At 50.2% G+C, this 13,454-nt stretch overlaps 1 protein-coding gene across 7 annotated transcripts in view; it reads right to left on the reverse strand.

Moving 5' to 3' along the window:
• The window catches only part of LOC119955411 (disabled homolog 2-interacting protein-like), a 1,014,916-nt gene that overhangs the window by 401,107 nt on the left and 600,355 nt on the right, over window positions 1-13,454 (reverse strand). The gene's annotated exons all lie outside the window — the stretch shown is intronic.

The following is a 13,454-nucleotide window of genomic DNA, read 5'->3' on the forward strand; positions in this document are numbered from 1 at the left end:
ATATAGTTAAACATAGCTGTCACATAGACATAGACTTTTAAAGTGCAGAAGGAGGCCATTTGGCCCATCGAGTCTGCACCGTCTCTTGGAAAGAGCACCCTACCCAAGGTCCACACCTCCACCCTATCCCCATAACCCAGAAACCCCACCCAACACTAAGGGCAATTTTGGACACTGAGGGCAATTTAGCATGACCAATCCACCTAACCTGCACATCTTTGGACTGTGGGAGGAAACTGGAGCACCTGGAGGAAACCCACGCACACACAAGGAGAATGTGCAGACTCCACACAGACAGTGACCCAAGCCAGGAATCGAACCTGAGACCCTGGAGCTGTGAAGCAATTGTGCTAACCTCAATGCTATCGTGCTGCCCTGATTTGCACAAGACTCCCAAATAATAAGTGACCAAAATAATAAGTACTTTTGTGTCGGCATTGCTTGAGAGAAGAATGTTGACCAGGAGACCAGAAGTTTCTGCCCCTTTCAAAAGGTAAAACGGAAATACAAACATCAGTTCAACCCATTTAAAGGCAGGAAGAGAAAAATAAATGGAGGGAGAGGGGACAACTCTGGCAAATAGAAATCAAAACAGCATGGTCCTGTAAATAACATACATTTTTGATGAATAACAAGGAACTCTGTTTAGCAGTCACAATCCTTTGAGGGTCTCGTGCAAATTTGCACATTTTTCAAATGTTCAGACTCTACTTTCATCCTATCAGGTGAAAAATGCCTCGTAGGAGAACAAGGTTACAACTAAAATGCAAAATATACAATGGGCCAGATTCTCCGGTCCCCCAGCCACGTGTTTCTCGGCCACGCGCCATTGGCTGGCTACAGGATTCTACCTTCCGATCACTTGTCAATGGGATTTCCTATTGAAACCACCCCACGCCGCCGGGGAACCCACGGGTGGGGGTGCGCTGCCGCTGGGAAAATTGAACCGCAACAAGCGGAGAATTCCAGCCAATGTTGACATCACCGTAAGGCAGGGTTTTTCAAACTGCTGATCACGACCCACTGGTGGATCGTGGGTGGGTGTCGAAGGGGTCACGGAGCGACCGGGTTTCAAATGCAAACAATGCAGTCTTCCCAACAGAGGAAGTGGCAGAGAACAGGCCATGTGCCCTGTACATCCATGATTTTGGCATAAAATCAGAGAGGAGAGATTCGTCCATTTTCTAGCTGCGAACAAGCAAGCAACAGGACTGTGAAGACCTGAAGATGCATCACCTTGTTATATGGAAGACAGGGGCCGGGATTCTCCCCCATCCGGCGGGGCGGGGGGTCCCGGTGTGATGGAGTGGCGTGAACCACTCCGGCGTCGGGCCGCCCCAAAGATGCGGAAGTCTCCGAACCTTTAAGGGCCAAGCCCTAACATTGAGGGGCTAGGCCCGCACCGGAGTGGTTGGCGCTCCGCCGGCTGGCGTGGACGGCCTATGACGCCACGCCAGCCGGGGCCGAAGGGACTTTGCCGGCCGGCGGAAGTCCACGCATGCGCTGGAGCGTCAGCGGCTGCTAACGTCATCCCCGCGCATGCGCAAGGGAGGGGGTCACTTCCTTCTCCGCCAAGGTGAAGACCCTGGCGAAGGCGGAAGGAAAGGAGTGCCCCCACGGCATAGGCCCGCCCGCTGATCGGTGGGCCCCGATCACGGGCCAGACCACCGTGGGGGCACCTCCCGGGGCCAGATCGCCCCGCACCCCCCCAGGACCCCAGAGCCCGCCCGCGCCGCCTGCTCCCGCTGGTAAGGTAGGTGGTTTGATCCACGCCGGCGGGAGAGGGATGACAGTGGTGGGACTTCGGCCCATCGCGGGCAGGAGAATTGCCGGGGGGGGGGGGGGGGGGGGGGGGGGGGCAGGCCGACCGGTGCAGAGCGATTCCCGCCCCCGCCGAATCTCTGGTGCTGGAGAATTCGGGACACGGCAGGGGTGGGATTGACACCGGCCTCCGGCGATTCTCCGACCCGGTGGGGGGTCGGAGAATCCTGCCCAGGGTTAGAGACACATAGAGGACAGGATCTCACAGCTGAATCTCCTGGAGAGAACTGCTTAGAAGAGTCCACATGCAGGACAAGGCAGTGCTTAAATGAGCTGTATACAGAGCATCAGGGCCTCTAGTGAACAGCCTACTAAAAATAAACTGAAAGCGGGAAGAAAGCAGCATAAATATAATTTCTTGAGCTTTGTTAATTGTGCCAATGCAATCAGGATACAAAGCCCATGTCTGTTACATGTGAGGAAATACTGGCAAATGAGAGTTGGACGCTATCTATGTCTTACCTTGCAGACATCTTTTCAATTCTAAACAAACTGAATCTCAAATTGCAAGGGAAGGATGATGATTGCTTTCAGTACTGTGAAGAAATAGATGCTTTACAACAGTCATTGGAAGTTTTGCAAGTGCAAGTCCCAAGCCAAAATGACTACAGATTGAAAATCCCTCATCCAGAATGCTTGGAGCCGAGTGTGAATCCGATTTCTTGATTTTTCAGATTTCGGAATATACTACACAGGTGCGACGCATATTGGGAACTGCCGCATGTACGGTGTGCCTTGGGTACTGCGCATGTGGGGAACATTAGGAACTGCGCATGTCTGTGCGCGTTGGGGACTGTGCATGTGCGGCGTGCTCAAAAAAAGTGCACATATGGACTTCCAGTGGCGGCTATGAAGGAGTAGGTCGAACATTTGGTGGCTCCTGCTCGGGTCAGACCTTTGGACCTTTTTCCCTGATTTTTTGTCAGAACTGACTCAGAAAATTGATGGTGGATGCAATTGTGAAGAGGAATCCTACATCAGTGCATGGAAAGATGGACCAGGAAAGGAAGAAATAGGCGAACAGAGAAGGCTTCGATTGAGGCTGCAGCGGGAGAAAGCATGGAGGACGACTGGAATCCAAGCTCGACGACCTGGCCTTTGATGGAGCAGCTGATGCAGTTCATACAGGAGGGCTTCGCCAAGCAGAAACAGGAGTGCTTGGACCCGATTAAGGAGTCGATTGCGCAACTGGAACTCAGACTGGATGCTCAAGATCGGGCGATCCAGAAAGTGGAGAAGGCGCTGACTGAGCAGGAGGAGCACCAAGCTGCAGTGCAGTTGGAGGTGGGGATGTTGAGAGACCAACAGAAAAGGCTCCAGGAGAAGGTGGAGGACCTAGAGAACAGGTCCCACCGGCAGAACTTGAGAACCGTTGGTCTCCCGGAGGGGTCCGAAGGAACGGACGCAGGGCCATACATAGCGGCATGTTCGAGAAGTTACTGGGGGAAGGGATGTTCTCCCGACCCTTGGAAGTGGACAGGTCACACAGAGCGCTCGCGAGGAAGCCGCAGGTGCCCCCCCTCGAGGGCATTGTTGGTGAGATTCCACAGGTACCTGGACAAGGAGTGCATTCTACGGAGGGCCAAGCAGACACGGAACTGTAAATGGGAGAACAGCATCCTCCGTATATACCAGGATTTGAGTGCGGACTTGGCCAGGAGAAGAGCGGGGTTCAACCAGATAAAGTCGACCCTTTTCAAGAAGAAGGTTAAGTTTGGACTGCTGTATCTGGCCCGTCTTTGGGTCACTTATGAGGAGCAGCATTCCTACCTTGAGTCACCCGAGGAAGCGATGGACTTCGCCAGAAGGAAAGGGCTGGTAGCGGACTGAGGTGTTTGAACTGAACTTTGCAGCAGCGTTCATGTTAAAAAAAAGTTTTTGGTTTTGGACATTATCGGTAATGCCTTAGAACATAGAACATACAGTGCAGGAGGCCATTCGGCCCATCGAGTTTACACCGACCCACTTAAGCCCTCATTTCCACCCTATCCCCATAACCCAGTAACCCCACCTAACCTTTTTGGACACTAAGGGCAATTTATCAAGGGCAATCCACCTAACCTGCCCGACTTTGGACTGAGGGAGGAACCCGGAACATCCTTTTGTATTGATTTGGGGCTTTCTGTAGAGCTGTGTGAGTTAAAGTTTGCATTTGCACTAATGGGGGATGGAGATGTGAATTTCAGATGTTGGATCTTCTTTTTGATTTTCTTTGCATTTCTTTCGGGCAATTGGGTTGGGATTGTTTTCTTTTGCATACGTGTGACCGAGCCCCGGGGGGGGGGGAACAATAGGTGGGAAAATGTGGCGTGGGCCACCAAGCTAGCTGGGCGGGGTATCTCACGGAAACGCAGTGGGGGATGAGCAGATGTTATGCTTGTTAAAGGGGTTGGTTTACATAGTGCGGTTGCTAGGGAGGGGAGGGGGGGGGAAATGTTCAGCTGAAGGGGGAGGGACTTTTGCTGTGGGACAATAGGGAGCTCTGGGATGGAGGCTGCCTGGAGGAAGGCCTGCGGATGCGTGGGGCGTGAGCTAGAGACTGGCCCAAGAAAGGTGATGGCTAATCGGCAGGGGGGGGAAGAGAAGGCCCCCCCCCAACCAGGCTGGAACTTAAGAGGGCTAAATGGGCCAGTTAAGAGGGCACGCGTAATCGCGCATTTGCGGGGACTGAAGGCGGTAGTGACAATGTTGCGAGAGATGCACCTTAGAGTAACTGACCAGGTCAGATTAAGGAAGGGATGGGTCGGACAGGTTTTCCACTCGGGACTAGTCTCTAAGACTAGAGAGGTCGCGATCCTGATTAACACGCGAGTGTCATTCGAGGAAGAATAGTTGCGGATGTGGGAGGTCAGTACATTATGGTAGTGGGAAGCTGGGAGGGCTGCCGATGGTGCTCGTGAATGTGTACGCACCAAATTGGGATGATGTGGCGTTCATAAGAAGGATGTTGGGGAAGATCCCGTTCCTGGACTCGCATAAGTTGGTCATGGGGGATCATTGACCCAAGGCTAGACCGGTCTAGCTCAAGGACAGGCAGGGTGCCAGAAATGGCAAAGGAGTTAAAGAGATTTGTTGAGCAGATGGGGTGGTGGACCAATGGAGATTTGGGCGGCCGAGAGTGAAGGAGTTTTCTTTCGACTTGCACGTGCATAAAGTATACTCCTGGATTGACTTTTTTATCCTGAACAGGGCTTTACTGATGGGGGTAGTGGACACTAAGTATTCAGCGATCACAATCTCGGATCATGCTCCGCACTGGGTTCACCTACAGGTGAGCAAGGAGGGTGGCCAATGCCCGCACTGGAGGCTGGACGGGGACTTTTAGCAGATGATGCAGCATAAATGGTTAGCATAAATGCTTCACAGCTCCAGGGTCCCAGGTTCGATTCCCGGCTGGGTCACTGTCTGTGTGGAGTCTGCACGTCCTCCCCCTGTGTGCGTGGGTTTCCTCCGGGTGCTCCGGTTTCCTCCCACAGTCCAAAGATGTGCGGGTTAGGTGGATTGGCCATGCTAAATTGCCCGTAGTATCCTAATAAAAGTAAGGTTAAGGGGGGGGGTTGTTGGGTTACGGGTATAGGGTGGATACGTAGGTTTGAGGAGGGTGATCATGGCTCGGCACAACATTGAGGGCCGAAGGGCCTGTTCTGTGCTGTACTGTTCTATGTTCTATGTGCTGTGTGGGCGGCTGAGGGAATGTATGTAGAACTATCTGGAAGTCAACAACACAGGGGAAGTCTTGGCGGCAATGAGCTGGGAGGCGCTGAAGGTTAGATGGGAGCTGATCTCGATCTGGGCCCACAGGGAGAAGGCAGACAGGGGAGAAACGGACCGACTGACAAGGGAAATACTTCAGGTCAACAGGAGTTAAGCGGAGACGCCAGAGGCAGGGCTTTTAAGGGAACTACGGAGGCTACAGGCGGAGTTTGGCTTGTTAACTACAGGGAAGGCGGTGGAGCAGCTGAGGAAGGCGAGGGGTGGCGATTTATGAATATTGAGAGAAGGCCAGCAGAATGCTCGCTCAGCAGCTCAGAAAGAGGGAGGCAGCCAGGTAGATTGGGAAAGTAAGGGACAGGGATGGGAACCTGGTCCGACATTCAGCAGCGGTTAATAAGCGTTTAAGGAGTTTTACAGCAGGTTGTATGAGTCGGAACCCCCAGCTGGGCTGGAGGGGATGAGACAATTCCTAGAGGGGGCTGAGATAACCGAAGGTGGACAAAGGGTTGGTAGATGGGCTGGGGGCCCCGATCGGATTAAAAGAAATAGCAGAGGGGCTGAGGGCAATGCAGTCAGGTAAAGCCCAGGGCCGGACTGGTACCCAGTGGAGTTTTATAAAAAGTTCTCTGGGATACTTGGGTCGCTGCTGATGAGGACATTTAAAGAAGCAAGAGAGAGAGGGGGCTGCACCCGACGATGTCACAGGCCACTATCTCATTGATCCTAAAGCGGGATAAGGACACGGGGCTATGTGCGTCCTACAGACCGATCTCCCTACTAAACGTAGACGCCATATTGTTGGCCAAAATCTTGTCCTCAAGGATTGAAGACTGCGTTCCGGACATGATTGGAGAGGATCAGACGGGATTTGTTAAGGGTAGGCAGTTGGCGGCCAATGTAAGAAGGCTGCTGAATGTGATTATGATGCCCCCAGAGGATAGGGACATGAGGTAGTGATTGCAATGAACGCAGAGAAGGCATATGATCGGGTGGAATTGGATTATCTGTGGGAGGTATTGGGGCAGTTTGGATTTGGGCAGGGCTTCACTGACTGGGTCAGGCTGCTGTATCAGGCTCCCGTGGCGAGTGTACGGGCGAACAGGTTGACATCGGGCTATTTTAGGCTGCACCGGGGGACAAGGCAGGGATGCCCCCTCTCCCCACTGCTGTTTGGGCAGGCCATAGAGCCGCTGGCAATTTCATTGAGAGCCTCAAGGGGCTGGTCCGGTGCAGGGTGGTACACAGTCTCACTATATGCAGACGACCTACTCCTATATGTTTGGAATCCACTAGAAGGGATGGAAGAAATTACGAGGATTCTGGGGGATTTTGGCTAGTTTTCGGGGTATAAATTGAACATGGGGAAAAGTGAGATGTTCGCGATCCAGGCAAGGGGGCAGGAGAGGCGATTGGGGACGATGCCGTTTAGAGTTGTAGGGGGAAGCTTTCGATACCTAGGCATCCAGGTGGCGTGAGAATGGGAACGGCTACACAAGCTAAATCTGGCCCGACTAGTAGACCAAATGAAGGAAGGTTTCTGGAGGTGGGATGTGCTCCCGTTGCACTGGCTGGGGGGATACAGACAGTGAAAATTACGGTTTTCCGGAGATGCCTGTTTGTATTTCAGTGCCTCCCCATCTTTATCCCACGGTCCTTAATCAAACGGGCCAATAAGGTGATCTGTGGCTTTGTATAGGCGGGTAAACCCCACGAGTAAAAAAAGGGGTTGCTGGAGCACAGCCGGGGGAGGGCGGGCTGGCACTGCTGAACTTTAGTAATTATTATTTGGCGGCGAATATAGCCATGGTTAGGAAGTGGATGGTGGGGGTGGGGTCGATGTGGGAGCGTGTAGAGGCAGCATCATGCAAGGGCACTAGTTTGGGGCCGTTGGTAACGGTGCTTTTGCTGTTCCCACTGGCCCGGTACTACACCAGCCCCGTGGTGGTAGCGGCCCCAAGAGTCTGGATGCAATGGAGGAGACATGTGTGAGCAGAGGGAGCATCGATCTGGTCTCCAACCTGCAATAATCACCGGTTTGCCCCGGGGAGGCTAGATGGAGGGTTCCGGAGATGGCAGAAAGCAGGGATCGAGAGGATGAGGGATATGTTTATAGAGGGGAGCTTTCCTAGCCTGAGGGAGTTGGGGGAGAAATTTGAATTGGCGGGTGGGAACGGGTTTAGGTACCTGCAGGCGCGGGACCTCCTATGCAGGCAGGTCTCAACCTTCCTGCTCCTACCACCAAGGGGGATACAGGACAGGGTAGTTTCCAGAATGTGGGTGGGAGAAGGGAGGGTTTCAGACATTTATAAGGAACTCATGGGGTCAGAGGAAACGCAGACTGAAGAGCTTAAATACAAATGGGAAGAGGAGGAGAGATAGAGGATGGTCTCTGGGTAGACGCGTTGAGCAGAGTCAATGCGTCCATATCATGTGCCAAGCTCAGCCTGATACAGTTTAAGGTCGTTCACCGGGCTCACATGTCAGTGGCCTGGATGGGCAGGTTCTTTGGGGTAGAAAATAGGTGCGCAAGGTGTGTGGGAGGAGCAGCGAACCATGTCTATATGTTCTGGGCATGCCCGAAGCTTAGAGGATTCTGGCAGGGGTTTGCAGATGTCATGTCCAAGGTGCTGAAAACAAGCGTGGCACCGAGTCCAGAGGTGGCGATTTTCAGAGTGTCAGAAGACCCGGGAATCCAGGAGGAGAAAGAGGCAGACGTTGTGGCCTTTGCTTTCCTGGTAGCCCGGAGACGGATACTATTAGCTTGGAGGGACTCAAAGCCCCTGAAGTCGGAGACCTGGTTAACTGACATGGCTAGCTTTCTTTGCCTGGAGAAAATCAATGTTAGGGTTCATCCGGAGGTGGCCATTCGTCGATGTCTTTGGGGAAAATTAACCGTCAGCGGAAAGCGGGGGGGGGGGAGTTGGTGTTTAGTTTCGTTTGGGGTAGGGTGTTAGAAAAGGTGGGACCGAACCTGTGCGGAAGGCAGACGGCTTTTGCACTATGTTTATATTTGTATGTACACTGTTTCTTCTGTTATTGTTATAAAACCATAAATACCTTAATAAAATGTTTATAAAAAAGTAAAGTGCGCATTTTGAATTTTTCGTAATTTCAGAGAAGCGATGCTCAACCTGTACATGTTCCCACACTGCTATGACACATCGAATAAAACAGTGTTAGCAAAGGAACTATCAATAGATTGGCAAGCCTTAGTCAGTCACATCTGGCTGCGCTGATCAATAGTTATTGTCGCTACTTTCCAGAGAAGTTTCAGATTTTGAAAGAGAAGAGGTAGGTGAAAAGTCTTTTTGAGTTTGAGACCCCAGAGTCAATGATTAACTTACAGTTGACTCCAAATGAAGAGACTGAACTTCTGCTCCTCACCTGTGACAGGACATTAAAAACATGCCACACATCCATAAGGCTGTCAAGCATTCTGGAGTAACATCTCCAAGGAGTATCCAGTGCTGAGTAAAATAAGTATTTTGTTGCTATTGCCCTTCACAAAACCTACGTGGATGAGGTTGGATTTTCCATCCTCACAAAGATGAAGGCAGCACAAAGAAGCGGCTGATCTCTGCAGCTGATATGCGCATTGCCCACTCCTCCTGTGAACTTGATTGGAGTGAGATTGTGAGGACCAAGCAGGCTCACCTGTCGCATTAAAGGTGAATGTAAATGGTGTTTGCAAAGGTCGGCCAGTGTGGGTCACGGTTGGTAAAAGTGGGTCCAGGGAAAATGTTTGGAAAACACTGCAGTACTTTACCCCTGCCTTCAGGTTCTTTGTCCACCATCTTCACCACCAATGGAATATGAAGGATTCAGACTTCAGGGCCGGGATTCTCCCCTACCCGGCGGGGCGGGGGGGTCCCGGTGCACCGGAGTGGCGAGAACCACCCCGGCGTCGGGCCTCCCCAAAGGTGTGGAATTCTCCGCACCGTTAGGGGCTAGGCCCGCGCGGAGTGGCTCCCGCTCCGCTGACCGGCGCCACGCCGACCGGCGTCAGGGCTGGCCGAAAGGCCTTCGCCGGTACGCGTGAGTCCGCGCATGCGCCAGAGCCCGCTGACGTTACCCCGGTGCATGCGCAGTGGAGGGGGTCTCTTCCGCCTCCGCCATCGTGGAGGTCGTGGCGGCGGCGCCGGAAGAAAAGTGCCCACATGGCACAGGCCCGCCGGCCAATCGGTGGGCCCCGATCGTGGGCCAGGCCACCGTGGGGGCACCCCCCGGGGTCAGATCCCCCCACGCCCCCCCCACCCTCCCCCCCCCAGGACCCGCTCATGCTGCCTCCTCCCGCCGGCACCAGAGGTGGTTTAAACCACGTCGGCGGGAGAGGCCTGACATCGGCGGGACTTCAGCCCATCGCGGGCCGGAGAATCGCCGCGGGGGGCCTGCCCCAGCCGATTCCCGGGTGGCGGCGAATTCCGGCTATGGCGGGGGCGGGATTTATGCTGGCCCTGGGCGATTCCCTGAACCTGCGGGGGGGTCGGAGAATTACGCCCCAGGTTTCCTCCATTTTAGAACAGAACTGACTGATGTTCTGTTAATTCAGCAAGACTCTGTCTTGGGCAATAAATGTAAACCAGACATAACCCAAGGAGATTTTCCCCTTTATGCAATGCTCACTCCCAAGAATAACTCATGGCCATCTAACATTAGTTTTTGCTAATTAACATTTGTTCTATTTTCCTCCAGAAATAACTCTTTTCCTTCTGACAGAAACTTCTGCTTGAATTGTCCTGTTGGCCAGTGAATATAACTCATAGGCAATGGACAGGGGTCTCTGCTTGCAATAACATAAACTACAGGATTTGCAGGATACATGTTATCCAAATGGCTTAGCTGAATTATGTCTCCTCAAAACCAAAACACTGGGTGTGATAATCATTGGCCTTAGGATTGAGATCAGGTTAACTCAGCACAAAGTACCAACAATTACCACAGGAGTTTCACTCCTTCAAGGTAACTGGATTGCTCACATTTGTTATCAGCAGAAGGAACAATCTACAGAGGACAGTGGGTGCCAGGGATGATAGCAGACTCATAGATATTCATTATATGCTGGTCTTCTTCATAAGTGATAACTTAACTTTGTATCAGAACAGACTTTGTAACAGCATGTGATTGATTAGTTTGAAACAGTACTATTCTTTAGATCTTTATTATTCAACATTATGTATAGAATGTCACATTGTAAACTGTGACTATAGGTATACACTTATATTGTGTACTCACCCTGTATAACTTCAAGTACAAATAGCATTGTAATCTTTCTGTGCCAGTCCTGTATAATATTCTGTAAGTCACAAGCCGTTACCACACTATCCTTTGTCCTAAAAGTAAAATGACCCAGTTCAGATTCCAAGGCCCGCAGCAAAGGAGGCTGGGGCCTCATGGCAGGATAGCTGATAAGAGAAAAATGATGCCTTTGTTTTCATGGACCGAGGCTACTGGCCTCAGCTGGTTAAACGGGGGGGGGGGGGGGGGGGGGTAGCAGCCATAAATTCCTCCCCAGTTGTTTGAACAAGCCTCAGGCTAACAGGTATCCCTGGTGTATGTGACCCGTTATCAGTTCTAAAAGGTCAAGGAGACTCCTCGAATATTTGGAATAATAAAGTCATCAGGTAAACCTTTGGGGGTTTTGAATAAACATTACTTATTTGGAAAAGGCAAGGATTCAGAACAGTGGCAGGAGTAAGAAGGTGGTAAAAATGGTCTAAAACACATATAACCTGTGGCTCTTGTGCTTGGAGGCCAAGATGGGTTTGGCTAACTCCTTGTGTAAAGGACAGGCGAAAGCTCCTCTCCTGACCATATAAGATCTCCAATAAAGCTTATGAACAGAACTATCTACTCTTCATCCTTGTCTACTTTTCCAAGTCTAACAAACGTGATCCAATATGTGTGATCTACAGGGTGCGCAGCAGCAACTCACCAAGGTTACTTATGCTGCGCCACCCTCCCAAGTGAGCTCAACCACTGAGAGGGACAAGAGTGGCATTGTAGTTGGAACACGATCACCTTCAAATTTCCTCTTGCCTTCAAAGACACACACTACTATGAACTGGATATGTATGACTTCATCACTGCTGACTCAATATCCTTTTTACCACCATTGTGGAAGCACCATAACCACAAAACACAAGGAATGCAGTGACTTAAGAGCAGGTCCACCACCTAAACTGTTAATGTAGGCTTGCCAGAATCGCCCAAATTCTAAAAAAAAAATTCCAATTCAGGGCAGCATTGAATTCATACTGCTAGCATCTTCGTGTAAGGGAATTATAAGGCTGTCAGATCAAATGTCACCCCTACATTTTGTTTTTTTTTCCCGCTAATTTGCTCTGAGTATTCAATATCTCTTTTATAAAAGATATTTAGTTTTGAATGCCCCTGCCCCAGCTTTGGAAATTGTCAGAAAGGTTTGACTTAAATGCTTGTTTCAAAAGGCATTGCAAGTCTTCCTATACACTCTGACAATGCACCTCGCCTACCACCTCTGAAGAACACCTTTCAAAATACAGTGTGTCATTTTCCTTTCCCACACACTCTGAATCTTATGCTCTATCAGCTGCTTTTTCTTCTCTCCTGTCCAGTTGATTGAAACTTCTTAAATTAATTTCACTTAGTCCTTCAAATAACATTGGAGGTCAGAATTTGAACGGGGCTGCAGCAGGGAAATACAATTTTTGAACCAAGGTAAGAGCTTTCAGAAAGACCGTTAAGGACAAGTAGATTATTTTTAAATTGAATGTTCAGTGACTAAGTTTCATACCTAATTTAGATGATTGTTTTCAGCATTATGCTTTTTTGGACTTTCAGTATCCTTAAGCAAAACATTTTCCATGACATTGCTGATAACAAGAATATCAAGTATAGCCTTTTATTAAAGAGTGCCTCTCTGTATTGTGGCTGCAACAGACATACATTGACATCTGCACTCCTCCACATGCAGCTGTGGAACTATGGGGAGGTATCAAGTGAAGGCCACACAATCCCCCACATGGAGGGAGAGGAAATTGGAGGGAGAGTTGTCCAGTATTTTCTCTTGTATACATTTTAACATGAGAAGTATTGGGACTAAGTCATTCATGGCTTTGGCTGCTCTATGGAACACAGAATCCAAGAACAGCCAGAGGAAAAGACCACCTAAAGAAAAGAATCTTGTCCTTAAACCGACATTTTAAGCAATACCATTTGCTATTTAATACAGGTAGCTAAAAGCACCCAGGCCCCGCAAAACAGGATTATTTTTTTAAAAGCCATGACCACTGCAGTCAACACACACTAACCCCAGGCTTTTAACCATTAAAGTGCCCAATACTTAGAATCCAATATTCCTAAAATCCTCCAGTCATCACAGTGGGACAATGCTTTCCTGAATTGCATTTCCTTGTAACTGAAATTCTGAACTAATGTCTAATGAAGTGATATTTTCTTTGTTCTCCAATATTCATGGTAAACATTTGATCGTTAAACTGGGAAAAAAATAGGCTCTTTTCAGAATTCATTTAGATTTGAAACGATGTCTGCAAGGTAAGATATAGTTAGCATCCAACTCTTAATTTCCAGTACATCCTTTTAGTCACACACTTGTGCTTTAAATCCTGTCCAGCAGATTCAGCTGTGAGATCCTGGCCTGTTTGTGTCCCTAGCCCTCTTCTTGTAACAAACCGATCCACCTGCAGTCTTCACAGTCCTGTTGCTTGCTTGCTCGCAGTTAGAAAATGAAGGAATCTTTCCTCCCTGATTTGCGGCAAAAACACAGACACACAGGACACGTCAGTGTGCCTACCAAGCACGTGACCTACTTTCTGGTGGGAAGACGGCATCGTTCACATTTAAAACCCAGTAGCAGCCGGTATTCTCAATTTAAAAGCCGGTTGCAGCTGTTGGGCACTTCTCCAGATTTCGGGAGCGCC

The sequence above is a fragment of the Scyliorhinus canicula genome, chromosome 21 (genome assembly GCF_902713615.1).
Source record: "Scyliorhinus canicula chromosome 21, sScyCan1.1, whole genome shotgun sequence".
In the NCBI taxonomy this organism is placed as follows: domain Eukaryota; kingdom Metazoa; phylum Chordata; class Chondrichthyes; order Carcharhiniformes; family Scyliorhinidae; genus Scyliorhinus; species Scyliorhinus canicula.